The sequence below is a fragment of the Barbus barbus genome (genome assembly GCF_936440315.1).
Source record: "Barbus barbus genome assembly, chromosome: 5".
In the NCBI taxonomy this organism is placed as follows: Eukaryota; Metazoa; Chordata; class Actinopteri; order Cypriniformes; family Cyprinidae; genus Barbus; species Barbus barbus.
In genome coordinates, this window is record NC_136733.1 from 40,252,188 (window position 1) to 40,276,863 (window position 24,676).

At 39.0% G+C, this 24,676-nt stretch overlaps 1 pseudogene across 1 annotated transcript; it reads left to right on the forward strand.

Moving 5' to 3' along the window:
* The first annotated feature begins 501 nt into the window (after window positions 1-501).
* Window positions 502-24,676, forward strand: LOC306870142 (guanine nucleotide-binding protein subunit beta-like protein 1; annotated as a pseudogene). Its single transcript has 6 exons — window positions 502-595; window positions 684-812; window positions 2,439-2,601; window positions 5,441-5,533; window positions 14,571-14,780; window positions 24,042-24,676. The product of its transcript is annotated as a guanine nucleotide-binding protein subunit beta-like protein 1 (transcript).

The following is a 24,676-nucleotide window of genomic DNA, read 5'->3' on the forward strand; positions in this document are numbered from 1 at the left end:
GATGAGCAGAAGAATCTTCTTTAAAAACATTTATCATTATTAAAAAATCTTAATGATCCCAAACTTTTGAGCAGCAGTGCATATATGAATGTGTGGTTTTATATATAATATGAAATCTAGGACAGCCTGTTTTGTAGAAGGTCAGAGGAGAATGCTTAGAGAGAGAAATATGTAACTAAATAAAAATAATTGGAGCGAGAGAAAGAGAAATAATTAAATGGGTACATAAACTATAAAAGAAAGAAGGGAAAAGAACAAATAATTGCATAAATACTTAGAAATTAATTTAAATAAATGAAAAAAATTATAGGTGGTATGGGGGCACCAAGAAATTGATTGATTGGTAAATAAATAAATGAAAAACAGGTGGTACGGGGACACTGAGGTGGTAGGTTAGCATACACAATATATCAATGACCATGTCAGTACTGGCATTATTTAATTTCTTTATTCATTTGTTTTTCCTAGGATACAGATGTTAGCTGAGCAGTTGCAGTAGTGATGTCCCGTGCTCCTCCAGACCCGCTGTTCATTCTGAGGGGTTCAGGGGCCGCTTCTGCTGCCGTGGCGATGGACCACCGTTTCTCTACTCTGGGTTGGTGGCAACTTTAAATGAACCATCAGCATTTTGATTGCTTTAATTGTCCCGTGTACGGTAATCTTGGTGTTTGTGTGATTTTTAGTTCAGGTAAAGGTGCAATCCATCTGTGGAACCTGACCACCAGGAGAGCAGAGTGCATTCTAGAGAGCCACGCTGGGAGCTCTGCTATCTGGCTACAGTCTTTCAAAGACAGCAGAAGCAGATTGATCAGGTAAAGGAGATGGGGGGGGGGGGGTAATATGTCTGGAGTATGTCAAGCTGTGCATAATTATTCTGTGACCATGTAAAATCTTAAAGGAGTAGTTCACTTCCAGAATGAACGTTTCCTGATAATTTACTCACTCCCATGTCATCCAAGATGTTCATGTCTTTCTTTCTTTAGTCGCAAAGAAATTAAGTTTTATGAGGAAAACATTCCAGGATTTTTTTCCATATAGTGGACTTAAATGGGTTGACGGTCCAAATTGCAGCTTCAAAGGGCTCTACACGATCCCAGACGAGGAATAAGGGTCTTATCTAGTGAAACGATCAGACATTTTCTAAAACTTCATATACTATTACATTTTAACCGTAAATGCTTATCTTGCACTAGCTCTGCGATGCACATACTTCATGCATTACGTAATCACGTTGGAAAAGTCACGCACGGTTAGCTCTTCATCCAACATCGTTGTTTTACCTATTTTTTGTAAAAGGCATTTGACTTTCTCACGTAATGTGTGAAGACGCGCATGAGCATCGCAGAGCTAGTGCAACACGAGTATTTATGGTTAATATAATTTTTTTTTTAGAAAATGTCTGATCGTTTCGCTAGATAAGACCCTTAATCTTATTCCTTGTCTGGGATCCTGTAGAGCCTTTAGAAGCTGCATTGAAACAACCCATTGATCGCCATTGAAGTCCACTATATGGAGAAAAATCCTGGAATGTTTGCCTCAAAAACCTTAAATTCATTTTACTGAAGAAAGAAAGACATGAACATCTTGGATGACATGGGGGTGAGTAAATTATCAGGAAATGTTCCTTCTGGAAGTGAACTACTCCTTCAACATGCATGGATCGAATGTTAAGCTATCATGCTCATGGGGCCCTACACTGTGTTTAAAAAAAATAAATAAATTGTGATGGTAATTTTCTGCCAGGACATTATCCAGAAATTTCCATTAACCCTAAAACACAATGCAAAATTCAAAATACAGGTAAAACAACTGTAAAAATAATAATAATACGGACAATTTCTTCATATTAATAGAATGCATTGCACCCTTTTTTTTTTTTTTTTTGTAAGAAATCGGTTTTATTTTTTCCCCAAATTCCATTAAATTTTTTCCCAAATTTCCTCAGTTTCTTCCCTATTTATTTTTATGGATTCTGTTTTAATGGTTAAATCAAAAAGCATTTCTTATCAACTGAAATGCTTGAGACGACGACATTTTTAGGGCCATATAAAATTTGTTTCATTTTTACCCAAGTTCTGTGTTTTCTGTTTTACTTTTTCTGGATTCCATTTTGATAAAATTTAAATATATTTTTTAGGAAACACTTTATTTTAAGGTGTCCTTGTTACACGTTACATGTACTTACTATTATAATAACAAATAATTATGCATAATTACATGCAAGTAACTGCCAAATTCTGTGACATTCCACATTATATGGTCATTTCCATTTTTTGGAGAGGATTCCAGGATGTTTTCTGCATCGTGGAAAACATAGGGCCCTATCTTTACTTCTTCCCACTGTTTCCACTGCCCTGTCTGTCTTGGTCTAAAATCTGGTTCAGCTCATTTGTGATATTGCTGTGGTGGGCTTGTGTTTATGTGTTTGCGGCTGTCAGTCAGGGTCGGGACATGCGGCTGTGCGTGTGGGATCTGTCTGAAGACCGCAGCGCAGTGACGGACTCTCTCCTGACCGCCAGTGTGGGGTTCTGTCAGTGCTCTCTGCTGGAGACCCGACCCGGAGCCACTCTGCTGGCCCACCCCACAGAACACATGGAGGAGGTGAGGGACCGCTTCACACACACACTTCACAACAACACTGCACTTAGGGTTAGTTCACCCAAAAATGAAAATTCTGTCATTGAGCATGCTCATAACTCCCAAATATCATGCATGTTTTCCCAGTTTACATGCACATCAGTCAAGTCACCTTTATTTATCTAGCGTTTTTAACAATACAGATTGTGTCAAAACAGCTTTACAGTGTTAAATAGGAAAATAGTGTGTCAATAATGTCTGTGTGATTTGTGCAGGCAACAGAAAGCAGAGAGTGTGAGTTCTGCTCTGTCCTGGCTTTTATTGCATCCAGATTCATGTTTCACCATCCGATCTGCCAGCTCCTCACTTGAGAGAGTCTGAGCTGTCACTCGATCTACATTTACCATGCTTCAGCTCCCAGCAGCCAGACCAAACACAGAGCCTCAATATTGCTGTTATCCTCGTCCTTTTTTCCTACAATGCTCCATATGTATCTTCCTTCCTCTTGATTTCATCACTCCATGCGCCTTGCCACTGGCATTGATGCAAAACTGGACTTGATCACTAATCTTACAATCAACAAAGCTGACGTGATTGGAAATGGTCGAGGTTGCAAGCCACATTTAGTTGATGTAAAACCATTCCCATATTTGTCAACTTGCAACCCCCCCCCCCCCCCCCCCCCCCAATCCATCTGAGGAATATAGATTTTTTTGTATAATTTGAAATTATATTTGTGACCCGTTCTGCTTCTCACGACAAGTTCTAAGTCTATTGTTGCTAAGTGCAGCATTCCAGCTTTGTTAATATTCATATCGAATTCTCGATGGCATGAGTCCAAACCAGTGAAATATGATTTTTGTGCTTGCAACTATAAATGTTACAGAAAGGCAGCTCTCATCCTCCCCAGGTTTTATAAATCTTCTCACATTTTCTTTATTAAAGTTCATAACATATAATATAATTGTTAAAATCTTATAAATATACACTTTAGAATAGGTAACACTTGTTAACTATTAACTACGACTTTTCCCTCAATAAATTCCTAATTTGCTGCTTATTAATAGTTAGTGCGGTAGTTGTTAAGTTTAGGTTTTGGGTAGGATCAGGGATGTAGAATAAAGCATTAATATGGGCTTAATTACTACTGATATAATGGCTAATATTCTAGTAATGTGCATGCTAATAAGCAACTAATAGATGTAACCGTAAAATAAAGTGTTACCATATATTTTAATGTTATAACTACAGTAGATAGCATTTGAAGTGGATCAAAAGCTTTCATCAAAGTTGTCCTAAAACCAAAATGTCTTAGAGCTTTTTTGATCCACTTCAAGTTACTACTGTACATATTTACCACTTAGATATTTATCACTTCGTATTCAATATAGTGTGCACTACCCAGTGTTCTCATTTCCCTGTATAGTGTTCAAGCATATGGAAACGCTATGTCTTGCTTTTACAGCACTTGTACAGCTCCCTCCCACCATGTGCTCACTAATGAAAGCCTTGTCAAAGCCATCAAGGTAATAACCGTCACAAGATAACTGCAGGCAAACAGAACCACTATACGTCTCTTAAAACAAAAACAAAATGCTGCAAGGCATGCTGGGAGTCCGGAACTCAAACCTCGACCTCATCTGTGTCTTCAGGTTTTCTCTGAGGCTGACAGTGCTGGGCTTTAATTAATAGACTCGCTGTTATTTATTGACTGTTTAACTGGTGTCAAGATTTCTCTCTCTCTCTCTCTCTAACCTGAGGGGATGAGAGCTGCACTTCTCTGCTGTTTATAGTTACAGGCGTAAACACGTGTAGAACGCGCAGATGTGTTTTAGTGTTAAAATATGAATAGGTCTGAAGTCAGAGATGTTAAATAGAGCTTAATTAGGAGGATTCTTAATCATGGCTGCCTGTGCAATCAAACCAGACATATTAGCCTCAATCAGTTATTATAGTGTTATTGCAAGCGTGTTATTTACAGTGACCCAAAAAAGTATTTGGACACTTATTAAAAAAAAAAAACAAGTCATTGCATTAGCTAAAATATTAAACCAAGTTGCATTAAAATAAAAACTTTTTGAGCAAAATATTCCTGGACTATGAAGCGAATGTTCAAAATTGAGTGTTTGGAAACATTGCTTGTCAAACATAAGTGAATCATGCTCAAGGATAATGTGATGAACTGCATCTTGTGTGCACTTGAGAAGAACTGATGTCATGCATCCACTAAAAATCACCTTGAGACCAATTATACATCATCATTGGTTTGCAAATGTTTTTTGTTTTGAGATTTTGCTGTTCAATGCAGTGTCCAGACACTGTTGTAGTTGCCAGGGAAATGTGCATGCATGCTCACACCATTTTGGATATCGTTAGTCAGAAACATTAGTGTGTCAGTTAGTTGTTGTTATTATTAATGGTCATGGCCCTTCTGTGTTGGAAACTGTTGTGTTTTTGACTCTTTTTGTAGTCAGACGAGTCAGGACTTGATTAGGCAGTGTGCAGGAAAACGGGAAGCTGCTGGCAATCAGCCCAATGTTGGCTGCGCTCGCTTACCACCTGTGAACATGCATCACGGCAAACCAACAGGACAGTTGTCTAATGCACATCTGTGCAGAGCGTTTCTGTGACTATAGATTATTTACAGTCATTTTAGCGTGGATGTGAGGATAACATCTGCTAAAAATTGAAGAGAAGTAATATCTATGAATAATTGACACAGCGGCTATAACATCAAGTGCTTCAGCATTAATGGTGGTGGCTTCTAATGACTCCCTTAAACATATAATCATTTTCTCTGAAACTGCTCATAGGAAAAATTCAGCAGTGAAAACTAATTGAAGTTGTGTATGATGTTTTGCAGGTGAGTGTGGTGGAGATGAGGAGCTGGACTCCAGTTTGCACTCTGAAACCAGATTCAAAGCTGGGGATGCTCATGTGTGTGAAGATGTGGCAGGTAAGAGTCACAGCAGTCCACTACATTTGTTTGTAAGTATGCTTAAAATAATAATAAAGTATTATGTGTATTAAAAATAACCATCATATATGGAGCATGGAAGTGAAAGTTGTATGCAATGCTGGAATGATCAAACTCTCTCTCTCTGTTTATATATATATTCTCATATATATTACTTTTTCATACATGCTAGAACCTTTGCATGTTCATGCTTTATCGTTTCCAATTTATGAATATCTTGTTTTTCTTGCATGCGTGACAATGTTCTTGGTTGCACTGGAAAGTCTCATATTTTTTTCAGCCCTGTCTAATTTTCCAAGGTTTGTTATGTTGTTTTTCTTCCAAATTTGACATTATCAAGCATTCCCTTTTGAAGTACTGACAAGCAAGCCTAGAGCACACAGAGAAACCGAGCAGTTGGCAAGTGTGTAAAGTGACAGAGCTGATCTGATTTATGGATGCGACCTGTCCGGGCTGTTCTCCCCCCTTTACCCTCGCTGCTCTGTAATCATAGTGTTTGGAACAACTTCACTTCAGTGCCGTATATCAACTGTCCATGTGTGTTTTGTAAACACAGCTGAACATTTTATTTTGCCCCCATTAAAGAAACCTATAATTATTTTCACAGATAATTAATATCTCTTTTTGCAGTATTTACAGCTTTTCCATCTGTAGCCTTGAAGTAAAAAAAAGAATGTCAGGTCATTTGACAGCAGGGTGTATTTTGCTCGCAGTTAATTGGCAGAGCTAATCAAAGCGGTTGATGAATGCAGTACGGCTGCAGGCGCTTTCGGTGGTTGTATCAGTGACCGCCAATGAAAAGACTGCTGTTGTAATTCAGTTTGTTTTTCACCAGCATTCCCTCATCCTTTTTCCCTGTCTTGTGTAGACAGTGGGGCGCTGCATGTATTAGAATGGATCATTATGAAGTATTAAAGGGGCGCCCCACAGGTACCATTTACATTACATTTAGTCATTTAGCAGATCCAAAGCGACTTACAAATGAGGGCAATAGAAGCAATCATATGCAAGTGCCATAACAAGTCTCAGTTAGCTTAACGCAGTACACATAGCAAGTTTTTTTTTATTATATAATAAGTAAAAAGAAAACAGATAGAAAAAGAATAGAGCAAGCTAGTGTTAGAGGTATTTTTTGCTTTTGTTAATTGTATAATAAAAAAACAAAAACAAATAGAATACAAAAAGATTAGAAAAGCTAGTGTGAGTTTTATTTAATTTGTTTAAAGAATATAATTAGAATAGAGACAACTAGAGTTAGAGGGTCAAATAAATATGGAAGAGATGTGTTTTTAGCCGATTCTTGGGTTAGGCAGGTCATTCCACCAGGAGGCAACATTTAATTTAAAAGTCTGTGAAAGTGATTTTGTGCCTCTTTGGGATGAACAATAAAGCAACATTCACTTGCAGAACATAAGTCTGAAGTAATGAATTTAGGTAAAGGGGTGCAGAGCCGGTGGTGGTTTTGTAGGCAAACATAAATGCCTTGAATTTTATGCGAGCAGCTATTGGTAGCCAGTGCAGATTAATAAACAGAGGTTGTGACATGCATTCTTTTCGGTTCATTAAAAATTAATCTAGATGCCGCGTTCTGGATTAATTGTAAAGCTTTGATAGAACTGGCTGGAAGACCTGCCAAGAGAGCATTGCAATAGTCCAGCCTGGACAGAACAAGAGCCTGAACAAGAAGTTGTGAAGCATGTTCAGAAAGAAAGGGCCTGATCTTCTTGATGTTGAATAAAGCAAATCTGCAGGACCGGGCAGTTTTAGCAATGTGGTCTGAGAAAGTCAGCTGATCATCAATCACAACTCCAAGGTTTCTGGCTGTTTTTGAAGGAGTTATGGTTGATGTGCCTAACTGGAAGGTGAAATTTTGATGAAGTGATGGGTTTGTTGAAACCACAAGCAGTTCTGTCTTGGCAAGGTTGAGTTGAAGGTGGTGGTCCTTCATCCAGCAAGAAATGTCTGTTAGACAAGCTGAGATGCGAGCAGATATCATCGGATCATCAGGATGGAATGAAAGGTAGAGTTGAGTGTCATCAGCATAGCAGTGATATGAAAAGCCATGTTTCTGAATGACAGAACCTAGTGATGCCATGTAGACTGAGAAGAGAAGTGAAGTGGTCCAAGAACTGAGCCCTGAGGCACCCCAGTAGTTAGATGTTGCGACTTAAATACCTCACCTCTCCAAGATAACCTTGAAGGACTTGATAGATCGATATAGAGATAGATATTGATAGATAGATAGACGGATAGATAGAGAGAGAGATAAAGAGATATATAAAAATATAGATATACTGTATATAGATATAGATGGATGTAGATAGACAGAGAGAGAGAGAGAGAGAGAGATAGATGTACAGTAAAAAAGAAAACAAGTAGATGGAATAGAAAAATAATAGAGGGTTCCAGTGTTTGAGGTTCTAGTTTTTTTTATTTGTTTTTTTTATATAAAACAAATAGATAAAATGGAATTAGAATAGAGAGTGCCAGAGTTAGAAGGTCAAATAAAGATGGAAGAGATGTGTTTTTAGCTGTTTGTTGAAGATGGCTAAGGACTCTGGGATTGAGTTGGGCAGGTCATTCCAGCAGGAGGGAACATTTAATGTAAAAGTGTGTGAAAGGGATTTTGTGCCTCTTTGGGATGCACAATAATGTGCTGTTCACTCGCAGAACTACTGACGTCTAACAGTGAATCGCTCTCAGCTGTTGTCTTTCATTTGCCCAGATGAGGAGATCTGTTACTGTCACGCTCGAGTTCAGAGCGACCCGTCTACACAGATGAGGAGCCCAGCGTGAACGTGTTGAGCAGTCTTCGCTCGGTGTGGCACACTTGGCCCAGTCACTTCCCCAGCGGCTCTAACACATGCTCGCTCCCGGTGTCAATCAATCATGAGGCAGTTGCCTTGTTATCCTCACGATCCCTGCTGGTGCAGACTGCTGTTTCCTCAACCTCAACCTCTCACACACACACACACACACACACACAGACTCTTCTCTTCTCTTTGAACGCGTCTCCTCCATCAAGTTGCCAGTAAAACTGACAACAGATTTATTTTCTTTCTTTAAGCGCTTTGTGTTGGACTGTTGGAACAGATTGAATGCCATATTAAGTAATGCTTTCTTTTGGCACTTTTTGACTTTTTCCCTGTTTTGGTTGTGATAGAGCCCTGTGGCTTCTGATTGTTTGGAAAATTGTGAAAAGCATCTCAGTCTGTACTTTTAGATTAGAGGTACATAAGATATTGGTAATGTTATTGGCTGATATTGATATTAGCTGATTTGTGTGTGTGTGTGTGTGTGTGTGTGTGCTATTGGCCTATTCAGTGTTGGTGTTCGTTAAAACTATTAAAAATAATTTTTGTTTATTGAAAAACAAAAACAAAAAATTATATATATATATATATATATATATATATATATATATATATATATATATATATATATATATATATATATATATATATATATATATATATATATATATATATATATATATATATATATAATATATTAGCTGAATAAAATAAATATAACATAAATATTTTAATTAATAAAATATAAATTTTGGTTGAAATTTAACATATATGAAAAACTTAAAATAAAATAGAAATCTTGCCTTGACAAATAACTGAGATGCAATATTTGAAAGTATGTTAAAGTACTGTAATACTGAAATTAAAATAAAGCTAAATAGAAACATTTAAAGTAATAAAAATAAAAAAAAATTAATAAGATAATTGCTAAATGTAAACTAAAATTAAAAATGAATACTGAAGATATAGAAGCTAATTGAATATGTTAATAAATACTTAATTAATACTAAAATATTACTGCAGTCGATTTTGGATATTTAATTATTTACATTATTTTGCTCTGTTTTTTAAATTGTAGTACACATGAAGAATTTATTTACACTGTTTAATATAACCTTCTGATAATTTAGTGAAGTGAAGTGACATTCAGCCAAGTATGGTGACCCATACTTGGAATTTGTGCTCTGCATTTAACCCATCCAACGTGCACACACACAGCAGTGAACACACACCCGGAGCAGTGAACACACACACACACACACACACACCGTGAACACACACACAGCAGTGAACACACACCCGGAGCAGTGAACACACACACACACACAGCAGTGAACACACACACACACACAGCAGTGAACACACACACACACACAGCAGTGAACACACACCCGGAGCAGTGAACACACACACACACAGCAGTGAACACACACACACACACACACACACCGTGAGCACACACAGCAGTGAACACACACCCGGAGCAGTGGGCAGCATTTATGCTGCGGCGCCCGGGGAGCAGTTGGGGGTTCGGTGTCTTGCTCAAGGGCACCTCAGTCGTGGTATTGAGGGTGGAGAGAGCGCTGGACATTCACTCCCCCCACCTACAATCCCTGCCGGCCCGAGACTCGAACCCGCAACCTTTGGATTACGAGTCCGACTCTCTAACAATTATTCTCAAAACTTTTTTTCCCCACTATCTCAAAACTCAAAACTTGGGACTAATTTTTACAGATTGATTGATTGAATGTTCACAGAATAGTTTAGAATGAATCATTCATCAACCCTAATATGAAAATAGTTATCATCCTATCTCTATTGGTCAGTTTTAGAATAGTTTCTTCCTTATTTAACATGCACTTTAACTATTCAAATTGCCAGATTAAAGCACTCATTTGTTGTTGCTGTTTTTGTGTAATTAATAAAAAAAAAAGTATAAATGCTTTAATCATACTGAAATTGCACAAGTCCATTGCGCAATTTCCATTGCCATTACCTAGAGATTGGCATGGAGTACTTTCCATAAGATCACCTCTCAATGCAAATCAAACCAGCTATTAGGCTAACTGAAATAAAACCATGCCAATCTCTAGGTATGGTGAAGGCTATGTGATGATGTGGGGCTATTTTAATTCGAAAAGCCAAGGGAACTTTATCAGGATGCATAGTATCCTGGATCCATGAAGTAACTGGCCTTTAAAAATAAAAATCTGCTTGCCTCTATGGGAATTTAACATAGGGGTGCCCAAACTTATGCACCCTGTATTTTAAGGAAGAACATTTATTTATTTACGATACATTATTCATTCACAAAGAAAATTGGTGTCCTTAAAGGTTGGATTTTTCCCAATTTTTTTAATTAAGGCATTGTTCAATTTCCAAAAGATTATTTTTTATTCCTCTTTTTAGTCAACTTTAGCATGGGTGCCTAAACTTATGCATAGCACTGTATGTGACCTTGGACCACAAAACCAGTTATAAGGGTCAATTTTTCGAAATGAGATTTATACATCATCGGAAACTAAATAAAGGAGCTTTCCATTATGTATGGTTTGTTAGAATAGGACAATATTTGTCTGAGATACAACTATTTGAAAATCTGGAATCTGAGGGTGCAAAAAAAAAATCAAAATATTGAGAAAATCTCCTTTAAAGTTGTTCAAATGAAGTTCTTAGCAATGCATATTACTAATCAAAAATTAAGTTTTGATATATTTACGGTAGGAAATTTACAAAATATCTTCATGGAACACGATCTCTATTTAATATCCTAATGATTTTTGACATAAAAGAAAAATCTATAATTTTGACACATACAATGTATTTTTGGTTATTTCTACAAATATACCCCAGCAACTGAAGACTGGTTTTGTGCTCCGGTCACATATCATGTAAACAACAACTTTTATTTTGGATGCGATTAATCGTGATTAATCGCTTGACAGTACTAGTTTAATTACTTGGGACAAAAAAAAAAACCCCAAACTGCTTTAGCCTGATTATAACTGCATTTATAAAGATTGAACGAGGTCTGGTGTTGGTGAGAAGGAAATGTTCCTGTACAGATATTCATCAGTCTCTGCTCATCTCCACCAGCTCTGCTCCGTAAGCTTCTCAGAGCCTGGCCTCTTTGGGTTCATCATTACAGCCCCGTAAACCGCTTTCGCTTTCATCAGCGTGTTGCATGTTCTAGTAACCCTGTCGTACATCTGTTGGCTCTTGTTCTAGGTGTAGCTTGCATACACGCCACCCACAGTCCTTCACACGACTCGACCTAGAGGAGCTCCTCTCTCCTGGTCTTCCTTTGAAGGCCCCCCGGAGATGCTGTGCCGGGATCAATTCTGCGGTTTCCCGCTCAGCGGGGCTTTGCTGGTGCATGGCGACTTGTTGCCATCCAGTGGAACGCCGCTGTTCTGTTGTGGCTTCAGTCTGGAGCATCCATCTGAAGCAGCTGTTGGGATGATGAATCTTTCCCTGAAGCCCGAGTCCTAATCCGGCTAAAGCGCCCTCTTGTAGACCAGCCATGGAGGATATAATGAATTAGGTGTCTACCCAGGGTTCCGTGACCCTTGACCTGTGACATCATCAATCAGGGAGCACCTACACTTAACTGAAGTGCAGGGGCCAGAGGGCAACAGACGGTAATGCTTAACAACTGTCTCTGAGGCTTGGGGATTGATTTCCAGTTGTTTTATTTTTTATTTCACCCTAATACGCTCCGGTGATGTGTTTACGTGGCGTTCGCTGTTCGAGGGAAATTTTAAGCGCACCGGGAAAAATAAATATACCCTGCGAAGAGAGGACGACCTTTATAAGAGGGGGAAAAAATGAGTACCGACTTTTCGGGCCTTACACATATGGAAATAATTTTTCCCTCGCCAGATTTGCCTGTACCCGGTACACTAACGTTGCCCGAGTGCAGATGATTTGTCATTTCTCATCCTTCTGTAGGTAAAACCCAAAACAAGAACAAAACAAAGCGACTGTGCGCCCGAGTCAGGCATCGTGCATGTTTTTATTAAATAATTTTTTGTTGTTGTGTGTTCTTGTTTATCTTTGAACATGCACTATCATTAAAGAAATTAGGGTTAATAAGAATTTTGAATGGTTTTTTTAAGTATTTTATGCTCACCAAGGCTGCATTTATTTGATCAGAAATACAGGCAAAACAGTGTTTTTTTTATGTAATTTGTTTCCTATAAAATTAAAACCATAAAAAAATTCATTACTTGAAATGAAATATAGAAGTGTTATTTCAGCTAGTTGCGAAGGCAACACATCTCATTTTAATTTTGTATAACTTGATGAATATAAAAAAAAATCTAAAACTAATAACTAAAAAACTAAAACAACTAAAACTGTAATAAAAATAATAAGAACTTTAATATTGTCTCAGGGATACTAAAATATCAAAGCTGTATTTTCAGCATCATTACTCCAGTCTTCAGTGTCACATGATCCTTCAGAAATCATACTAATATACTGATTTGCTGCTCGGAAGAATCATTTATTATTATTATTATTATTATCAATGTTGAGCTGCTCAATATTATTGTGGAAACTTTGGTAATTAGTTTTTTTCAGGATTCTTTGAAAGTTCAAAGAACAGCATTTATTTGACAGATATTTTTTGTAACATTATAAAGGTCTATACTTTCATTTTTCAATACATTTTATGCATCCTCGCTGACTAAAAGTATTTTTTTAAGTAAACCTACTGACCCTAAACATTTGAATCGTTATGTATCTTACAATGCTGCTTGTTTATAATAAGTAATACTAAAACCCAATAATTGTGTGCTATATAAAAAGCTTTTTTATTGTAGTTGATATTTGCATGCACACTACAGTGTAAATAAAGTCTGGTAAATGGCAACACTGTGTTGTCACGTGCACAAGCAGATGAATGATCTCCTGGAGAAGGTGTGTGTTGTGTATCTGAGAAGGAGAGGGCTGAGAAAGGAGGGGAAGGACACCTCTGTTGTAAATCTTGTTGTGTAGACAGCACGCCTGCAGCTCTGTTCTGAGTTATGAGATTGTAGGCTTTTATCAGCTCTCTCGTTCTGCTTTAATACGCTAAACTGATTTATGAGACAGCCTCCTGCGTGTAGCCGTGTAGCTCGAGCGCTTCTCCTTGCAGATAATGAGCGGGGAAACTCGGAGGTGCTGTAAATCTGAGCAAACAAACAAGCACACGCACCTGAGCTGTCGCTTTTTTATGAGGTTAAGTGAAAAAAGGTCACAGAAGGTAAACGCAGAGTCAGAGGTCACACTGATTGTGGCAGTATAAAGTGACCACAGGCTCTGGATTAAGGATTATAATGGCATGTTAAAGCAGTTATGAGTGTTATATGCAAATATGGGGCTTTTCTGTTTTGTGGTTTGCAGATATTTGTCTGCTTGTCTATTCAATCTATTCTATTCATTCTATTCTATTCATATCTATTCATTCACTCAGCAGCTGTAGTGAAGGGCTGGGTGATATAAAAATGTATTAAAATATTTGATGTCTCTTTATCTTTATGCATTTATTCTAAAATGAGTAAAAACTATTTGTTATATACACACATATATTATATATATATATTTATTTATTTATTTTTTTTTTTTATTTTTTTTAAAAGATTGTATCTGGTATATTATGGGGTAGTCGTGGCCTAATGGATAGAGAGTTGGACTTGTAACCCGAAGGTCGTGGGTTTGAGTCTCGGGTCCGGCAGGGATTGTCGGTGGGGGGAGTGAATAACCAACACTCTCTCCACCCTCAATACCACGAGGTGAGACCCTTGAGCAAGGCACCGAACCCCCAACTGCTCCCCGGGCGCTGCAGCATTGGCTGCCCACTGCTCCGGGTGTGTGTTCACTACTGTGTGTACACTTGGATGCGTTAAATGCACAAGAGCACAAATTCCGAGTATGGGTCACCATACTTGGCCACACACCACTTCCCTCCCTTTCCCCCTTTATATCTGCCAGCGCTGTTGTAGTGAAGTCTACAGTGAAGTGTGCTGTGATTGGCTGAAGGCAGCATCTGATGATTAATGCTGCGGTTCATCAGAGCACGAGCAGACTGATAACCTCTGATAAACACTGCTGCCATATGCTTCTGTTCATCTGTTCTTTTCCTCTCTCTTCCTAACCCTTCACTATTTCTACATTCCTGTTTTCCATGGTCTTTCATCTGTTTGTTTGTCTCTCTGTAGGCAGATTCTGGTCCGGTTCTGTGTGCCGGTTATGAGGACGGCTCTCTGGTGTTATGGGATGTTTCTCATCGCCGTCCATACTGCTGTCTGAAGGCACATCCTGAGCCAGTCATGTGTCTAGACGTTGATGTATGCAAGCAGAAAGGCATCTCAGGGTCTTCAGAGAAGATCCTCCAATCCTGGACACTTGACAAGCAGCAAAACCTTCAGGTGAGGTCACATGTGAAAGTAACGACCATATTGAAGTTCTACCATCATAATGCATTTCCATTATTGAAATCTTTTTATAATTAAGATAAAAATGTTTCTGTTTGTAATCTTTTAATGTATTATCTAGCTTGCTATGCCTCTAAAGCAACTTTCCTATTTGGCTGCCATCACCTTGGCCTTTTTTTTTTTTTTTTTTTCAAGATTTTTATTTTTATTTGTCACATACACAATTATACAGTGAAATGTAGGTCAGGTCCAAGGACAGTGCAATTATATAGAATACAAATATTAAGAAAAAGAAAAGTAAAGTAAAATAAAATATAAATATAAGTATAAATGTAAATATAAATGTGCAGGTCAGTATGTTGTTGACTTAAATAGTAATAAAGAGGAATGTGCAAAAAAAAAAAAATGTGCAAAAAAGTTGTACAGGGTATGTAAATAGCAGCAATATGAGGTAGAGAAAAATTATGAATGGCTAATTGATATGGTGATATTTACATGGAGTCAAGTGATGTTATGACACAGAGTTAGAGTTCAGGAGCCTGATGGCCTGGGGGAAGAAGCTCCTCCTAAGTCTCTCAGTTTTTGCCATCAGGCTACGGAAGCGCTTACCAGATGGAAGCAAAGCGAATAGACGGTTACCAGGGTGATTAGAGTCCTTGATGATTTTGACAGCTCTATTTTTGCAGCGTTTGAGGTAGATGTCCTGCAGAGAGGGGAGAGCAGACCCTGAGATGCGCTCAGCTAAGCGCACAACTCTCTGTAGTGCTTTGCAGTCCTGATTGGAGCTGTTTCCATACCACACTGAGATGCACTGAGTCAATACACTTTCTATGGTCCCTGAATAGAAAGTTTTCAGGATTGCTGGTGAGACCCTGAATTTCCTCAGCTGTCGCAGATGGTACAGTCTTTGCCTGGCTTTCTTAACCAGTGTTTGGATGTGTGTAGTCCAAGTCAGGTTCTCGGAGATGTTTACACCGAGGTACTTGAAGCTACTCACCCTCTCCACAGGGGTCCCACTGATCATAAGAGGAGTGTAGGGCTGCTGCTGTCATTTCCTAAAGTCCATGATCAGCTCTTTAGTTTTGCTCACATTCAGAGAGAGACCGTTGTCCTGGCACCATAATGTGAGTCTCTCTACCTCGTCCAAGTATGCGGACTCATCGTTGTTGCAGATGAGGCCCAGAACCACAGTATCATCAGCGAATTTGATGATAGATGTGGAGCTGTGAGAGGACACGCAGTCATGCGTGTAGAGAGAGTAGAGCAGGGGACTCAGGACACAGCCCTGTGGGGCTCCTATGTTCAGAGTGATGGAGTTTGAGGTGAACTGGCCAACTTTCACCACTTTAGGTCTGCCGGTGAGGAAGTCTTGAATCCTGTCACAGAGTGAGGAGTTTAGGCCGAGGTCTGTGAGTTTAGATGCCAGCTTGATGGGAACTATAGTGTTGAAAGCTGAGCTATAGTCAATGAATAGCAGCCTTACATAATTCCCATTGTTGCTGTCCAAGTGTGTGAGGGAAGAGTGGAGGACGTGAGCGATGGCATCGTCCGTAGATCTGTTTGGGCGATAGGCAAACTGAAGAGGGTCCAAAGTATCAGGGATGGAGGAGCAGATGTGGCTCTTTGCCCGCGGCGCTTCCGGGGGATTGAACGGCCCGGCATCCTAGCCTGTCAGCCGTCAAACGGGTGCGGAATTCCATCCATACTCTACGGGTCTGGCAACTCACGTCTCCGGTGGTGCGGGAATCCCTCAACGCTCCCTTCCTGGACCCACGAGGACACCAGCGTGCATGCACGGGGAAGAGACCGGTCTCCCAAGGAGAGGCGCGCTCGGCATTTAAACGGCGGCGGTGATGAGGCTCTATTCTGATCAGGTGCGCCTCATCACACGCCGCCAGCCCTGGCTGTTCAGCGCCCCTCCTGTCTCACACACCCACTCCCGTCGGGAGCCTGGTGAAGGGTGGCGAATACGGGACGGGGTGGTGATGATAATAAGGGGGGAGGCAGCCGACTCGTCACAGCAGCAAATAATGGAAAGATGTTCCAGATGAGGTGAGCAGGAACGCTACAGAATGGAGATATTCCTGGGGTCACACCATTTCTTGTTAATCATGAAACGCACACGTCCACCCCTGGATTTTACCGGCCTCTGCTGTTCTGTCCGTCCGAAAAACTGAGAGGTTATCACTTGGCATAACAGCAGTGTCCGGGACCGAGGACGAAAGCCACATTTCTGACAAAAAAAGGATGTTACAGTCCCTTATGTCCCGTTGGAAACTAATCCTGGCTCTAAGATCGTCCATCTTATTCTCCAAGGATTGGACATTTGCGAGCAGAATGCTCGGAAGAGGAGGACTGTGAGCCCTTTTCCTGAGTCTATCTCGAATTCCAGCGCGTTTCCCGCGGTGTTTCTTGATCCTTCGCCTCGGGGGGTTATTGTTTATCTCCGCGTTCCGAAGAATCTCCAGAGGTCACGCAGGATTCGTGGCTAAAGTGTCCTGGAACAGTTTAGTGGAGCGGTTTCCAATGTCCAAAAGTGTTTCTTTGTTATAGGTGATCAGTGCCGACGTGAAATGTGTAAAAAGAGAAAGTAAAAAAGTAAATAAAAACACAATCTTAGCGGAGCGACCTGGATGGCGTCCGAACTCAGCGGCACCATCTTGAAACAGGTCTTGTGTGTTAATGGCTAATAGCATTAATATTAACCAATACCCAAATATTAATTTATGCATTGCTTTATGATACAGCCTTTCTACAATCTTGCCGGTAGTAAATTATAGGACAGCATGATTCAATTTAAGTAAAACTGTAATTGCAATAGTGCAATTATCAAATTACGCAAGCTTTGATTAAATACATACACTGCCATTTTTATCAGAAAAATCAGTTAGATTTTTTTTTTCTCCCCAAATCTTGCTGCACTAAATGCATTGATTTAGAACAGTAATAATTGCAAATTGCATTAAATAAAATAAAAAAAAGAAGCGTTACCATTGGGATAAATTGAGATCACAAAGGTGAACTTGAGCCTTTAAACGCCATTCAAAAAGCCTCCTCAAACTGCTGCCTTCAATATTTTTGAAGTGGATATTTTAGATATTTAACTGCAAAGTCACATTCTGATATAGAGCACCCACCTTTCACAATCCAGTCTATTTCAGTTCAATGTGGTGAATATTTATGACCGTATGTCACATTATGGAAGTGATGATGTAGTTCTGACGTTTCTCTGTTTTTTGTGTGCAAGAAGCAAGGGTGCCAGATGTTTGGTGTTAGCTATTTTTGACCATAGTAATATTAGTCACTAGAGATGTTTTTATTATTGTTCGTAGGTTATTGGTACACTGCTATTACATGCTCGTTCTCTGTCGAATTAGTAACTGGTTGCTCAGTTCAGTTCTCTAAAAAAAAAATTGGAAAATGTAAAAAGATTTGGCATTTAAGAGGAGTTGAGGAGTGTTTCTCAGCAGTGTGTACGTAGCCATGTAGACACACACCACCTGACACACTTGGAAAGTATTTGGCTAGGATATAAAGTTTCCTCAAGTCTGTTGGATAATAAATCAGTCTCTTTTACTTTAGATTGGCAACTCTCAGCTGCACTGTGATGTCATACAAATGCCAGATTTTGCCTCTAGATGAAAACATCTCTTCTCCCACAATACCGTGCACATACAAATGCTTTTGTATTCATATTTATACAGCATTCTTAAAAAATGAGCATGCACCAGAGCCATGCTTTATCTTGCATAACACTTTACTCGTCTGAAAGGTAATGCCTCATTAGCAGCCATATTCTCTGCTGATTTCAGGTCTTACAGATTCAATATTTCATAAGTGGCGAGAAAAAAAGGCTCTGATATACAACACTCCAGTCCTGTGCGCGGATTGTTATTCTTTCCAGCGCCTTTTACACATGAATGGATGAATTAGAAATATTCCCAAACCTTCCTCCCTATTTTGTCTTGCATGCAAACTGTATCTGCAGTAATAAATGTTTATTCACAAAATAGGAGCTGTATCGACAGTTCGGTTTATTTTGCACGTCAAAAAAAAAAATTGATTTAAAATGTAATTCTTGGCGGAAAGGGCTTGGAAAAAAAAAAAGAGCAGCTCGGAAAAGGAGTCAGCGGGGGCTTTTAAATTACCCTGAAGTGCAGCGCAGTGTGACGTCCAGACAGCCGCTGTGAGCTCTTCCCACAGACGTATTTTTGTGTGGCGGTAGAGCGAGAGGTAATAAAAACATCAAAACCTCGCAGGCTGCTAACCAAACAAAAAACACATCTGCAATAAAAGGAACAGTAGTTCACAGTGGGAGGCTCTACGAAAGGCTGAGGAGCGATGAAGCAACATGACCTTAACCTGCTGCAGAAATGCACTCGCTGTGGAGAACGCTAACAAGCACCGGTATTTATTTTTTAGGGGTTTTTTATTAATCATTTGTTTTAAGTTTTTTAGTCACACACTACCAATCATGCTTTTGAACAGAATGATTGTTCATGTTTTTTTTAAAGAGGTCACCAAACCTGCATATATTTGATTCAAAGTACAGCAAAAACTGAAAAAAAATTACTTATTTTACTATTTAAAATAACTGCTTTCTATTTGGATATATTTTTAAATGTTCAAAGCTGAATTTTCAGCATCATTACTCCAGTCACATGATCCTTCAGAAATCGTTCTAATATTCTGATTTGCTGCTCAAAAAACTATTATTATTATTATTATTATTATTATTATGTTGAAAACAGCAGAGTAGAGTTTTTTTTTTTTCAGGTTTCTTTGATGAATCGAAAGTTCAGAAGAACAGCATTTATCTGAAACATATTTGTTTTTGTAACATTATAAATGTCCTTATCACTTTTGATCAATTTAAAGTATCCTTGCTAAATAAAAGTATTAATTTCTATCATTTATTCCCCCCCCCAAAAAAATATACAGACGCCAAGCTTTTGAATAGTGTATAATGTTACAAGAGCTTTTTATTTCAGATAAATGCTGATGGGATCTTTCTATTCATCAAAGAATCCTGCAAAAAATGTACTCGACTGTTTTAAATATTGATGATAATTCAAATAGAAAGCATTTATTTTAAATAGTAAAAATATTTCACAATTTTACTGCTTTTGCTGTATTTTGGATCAACTAAATGCAGGCTTGGTGAGCAGAAGAGACTTCTTTCAAAAGCATGTAAATGTGCATATTTAAACAATAACCTTTTTATGTTTTATTTCTTCAAAAACATTTTAGTACATTATTGATGTCTTGTATTGTTATTTTTGTCATCTTATTTCTTGCAACAGTAAATATTGCCATGATGTGCATTTTTTGTCTCACTTTTGTTTTCATTATGAAATGGAATAAAACATTTTGTCAGCAGTTTTAATGACGAGATTAACACTTTCGATGCTTTGCTGAAAACCCGTCAGTAGTCTGTAGACTGAAGAAAAGCAAGCGGCTCGTATCAAGCACAGATAAGCATTGATTGGCCCGGGGCGCTCATGGATATGATAGCCGTGTTGGTGGAATTGAGCAGCCCCATCTGTCACAGGCTTGACTAAGAGTGATTACGCTTGCGTATCACTTTGCATGTGTGATCGCAGCGGGTTGTGTAATGGTAAAAAGCAAGACGTTTGTTGATCAAGATTTGGCTATGGGTGGTTAGCCTCGCTCCTGACTCTTGACAGATGTGGACGGACAAGATTTTAGAGGGTGAGGCTATATGTGTGTAAAGATTAGTGTAAATCAAGCATGGCTGTCTTTGCATGCTGTTGGAGACGTGCTGACAGCACTCACAGGTACATCTCCACATCTCGTCACTTTTAGTCCCTACATTCCTACCGCCCTTCTCAGTTAAACGGCCCTCCCTTCTACTATCGCACCAGACTCTGTGCTTCAGGTATCCAGCATCTGTCAGCACTCGACTGGACGGATCAGGCTGCCCTGTCAAGGGGTGTTCTGGAATGAGGAAGCGGGATGCTTTGTACATTCCTTCACTATCATCAATAATATTAGGCATTGATTTAAATTTTTCAGTGTGCTAAAAATCTCTTTTTAACTTGGTGCAATGCTCAAAATCGAGAACTGTGGGGTTGAAAAACTGCGTAAAGCGAAAGGGGTGTGTCGGAAAATGCAAGCACATCCTTCATCTGTACTGGACTGTCAGGCTCAAGTGGACAAGTGATGATAACTGGTTTCAGTGATCAGTGTGAGGTCAGAAGAGCCTGCCAAGTCCATGCCGGAGAGAGCAACATATTGCGCTTTGAACATCCCGTTAGTTGCTGCCAAAAATCGATCGCACTTAGCTTTTTAATTGGCAACCCACTCGCTGCGCACTTGTCTTGTTGCATTGCTTTCAAAAAATGATTTCTGACTTTTGAATTTATTTTTTAATTTTTTTTGTAGGTCAGCTTAGAAGTTAGCATCACCGTGGTTCCCTTGACAAAAAGCCAATAGGATTTTTCCATTGACCTGAATAATAAAAACAGATAAGCTCTGTGACCAACAGATGTTTATAGTTATGTTTTGTTCCTCAAGATAATCTTTACAATTGAACACAATGTTTTGTTTACAACATCACTAGAAGTAAAATTCAATTATATTCAATTCAAGTTTTGTGGAAAGCACTTTTCACGATACAAATCGTTGCAAAGCAGCTTTACAGAAAATGTTAAGTTGCTACATTATATTTAGGAGTAGGTTATTAGTGACTATTTTCAAGACATGTGAAAGCTTAAAACATCACAATTTGTGTGATGTTTTTGGTCAAACTTTATTTTAAGGTCCAATTCTCGCTATCAAGAAATCATTAACTATTACTTTTGCCTCAATAAACTCCTAATTTATATGAATAGAAAGTTCAGAAGAAAAGCATTTATCTGAAATAGAAATATTTTGTAGCATTATAAATGTCTTTTATAATCACTTTTGATCAATTTAAAGCATCATTGCTACGTAGAAGTATTATTTTCAATTTCAGGACTCTTTCAGTTGGCACTCCGTTAGCTTTTGTGTAGTATAACCAAGTAAACTGATTATCTTCCAGTCCACCGTTGGGCCTAAGGTGAGTTTTGAGGTTTGTTTTCGGTTACTCGCCGACAGAACAAGCATGTGTGTACGTTGCGTGCACAGATGACCGTTTGCTATGTATCCCCCATCAGGAATCAATAGCCCAATGGAGAAATGAAGGATAGTTCATAAAGACTGACCTCTTTGATGTCTTCAAGTTCATTGTAGAGGATGTGGACCCATGGAGAATGGATTCCATAAATGAAAGCTAATAACCATTCTCAAACCCTAAAGGCTGTGTTTGAAATGAATGCTTCCATATTGCACTCGAACGAGATCGAATATGGGATAGACACCATTGAAATGAAGCATTTGTGTGGAAAAGCAATTGCCAGATGTGCTAATTTAGCAAGACTTTTGAATTAAACACAGCCTGTAATGTTAAATCTCCGAACTTCTGTTTTAAAACACCCTGAAAGAGTGAAAGCTGTAGGAAAATTCAGTTCATATGATTATTTAAAAAACAAAAGTGTGGCGATCTGTAAATCAGCCTTTTCTAATGGTTATATCTCCATACAGGCCTCGCTTTATAAACACCCATTTACCTTTTTTATCGCTTTGCTGTGACCTCTTAATTAAATTAATGTATTTTCCTGACACAAACTATGGGAAGCATAACAAACACAGATAGACACATTAACCCATCATTATCAGCTCTGTAATATGGACCAGATGGGCCTTTAGCTCAGGCATACCAACCTCGGCTCGGAGCGATTCATCTTTACGCTGTCCCTCTTGGCTGCAGCATGCAAACCAGTCTCTCTCTTTCTCTTTGTGGGAAAGTTTCTGCTCGCAGGTGATATCATTGCCATGCACCAGAATTTTGATTTGGACTATGATGCAAAGTGATTTCAGAAACGAGCAATGCTTGTTTTTCCTCCTCTGTTAAAGAATAATGTTAGGGACGGTGCATTCTTCTATCCGCTTGGGTCAGGAATACCTGGCTAGCTTATATCTTCCACATGCAGGAGTGACTGGCTCTGATTTTCCAGGCAGAAACAGGAGCACGCCGACAAATTCTTCACTGTCTTCTCCCGCATGAGAGCCATTAGTCTCTCAGGACACCGCTTATGAAGTCAATTTTACGCTGTCCAGTTCGATTCCAGCTTTGGGACCAGATGCCTCCTGTGGAGAAACGGCACACACACACACACACACACGAGCTTAGTACACATGTGCGCTTTTCTCCAGGAAATACCTCTAGCACGTCCTCAAAGGAGAGATAATGAGCTCTCGGTAATACTTTATAATACGTCACATTGTTGCCCATTACTGAGATTTATCTGGTCTCCTGGCCGCCGTAGATCACAGAGAGCAAAGGAAGGTAATCTTTAGCCTCGTGCTGTTGACCAGACCTTTCAATGCAAATGTAATTCACCAGAGACTGTTAAAACAACAAGGCCTTCACAAACAAAGCAGTCCTTGCTCTGTGACAAAGGTAACCCTTACGTCTAATGCTCCAATCCAAATAGCGTTTTGCTAGTGATTGAATGTTTTATGGCCGATGATTGAGGCGCACTGATTTTCTCTGCCAGGTTCAACAGCTATGTAGCCGTTCATTTGCAGCTCAATCATCAGATCAGCCTGAAGGTGGCTGGTGGGGAATTGCTCTCGCTCTATGGCCTGGTCTTTTTATGGATTTAAATTAGCTCTCGCTCAGGTCATTAAACAACAAGCTCATTTGTTTCTGGTAAATAGTTTACACGTCGTGCATTTAAATGGTAATACTTTCTAGCTGCCTGAGACGAGTAAGCACGTATGGTGACAATTGCCCCGATTCGTTTCAATTCAAGTTTATTTGTATTGTGCTTTTCATGATACAAATCGTTGCAAAGCAGCTTTACAGAAAATGTACGTTTCTATTTTATAGTTTCTACATTATATTTAGTAGTAGCTTATCAGTGGTGATTGTCAAGTTGATGTCCATATGGCAGAAATGTACAGTAAAATGCATGCAGTTAGTTAATGACATGTAATCAAACAGACGGTGAACTGTATTAACTGCAATGATTTTATGTTGCGATTTTAAACTTATTGCAAAATTAAACTTAAAGTAAAACTTAGTTTTGCATCTGATATTCAGTTAACACCCTTGCATAGGGATTCCAACGGCACAGTTTAATTAAAGTCCTGCATTTGTCTATCGTGGCTCATTTGGATTGATGTGTGACTTGTGTTTCCTTACAGATGCACGACTCTGTTCAGATGACCAATCCTGGGGTCTCCCAGCTGTGTATTCGTGCCGATGGAAAGATCCTCGCTACGGCGGGATGGGACGACAACATCAGAGTGTTTGGCTGGAAGAAACTGAAGCCGCTGGCTGTTCTGCAACATCATACTGACATGGTGAATAGTGTGGCCTTCTCAGACCATCAGGACCCCCCACAGAGACTTTTGGCCGCGGGGTCCAAGGACCAGCGGATCAGTGTGTGGTCTATATATATAGCGAAAGTTGAGTTTGAAAGACAGAGGCCCACTTTACCATTTCCTTCAAACTGATTGTTGCAAATTACTCTAACTTTACTTACATTCTAGAACGTAGTGTTAATATATTTTCTTTGAATGAAAGCACCTAAATTAGTACCTGACTGCCATTTTGAGGCGAAGCCACAACATAGTCTCATTTAACCGTATTTTATTTATTTTTTTGTATAATGACTTGAGATTGTGTATTTGCATATAAGGTTCTTAAAGTGCCCTTATTATGGATTTTTTTTTGAAAGTAACCTTTCATGCAGTGTGTTACATAGCTGTAAGTGAAAGAAAACATCCTGCAAAGTTTTAAATCTGAAAGTGCACTGTGTATAAAGTTATTGTCTCTC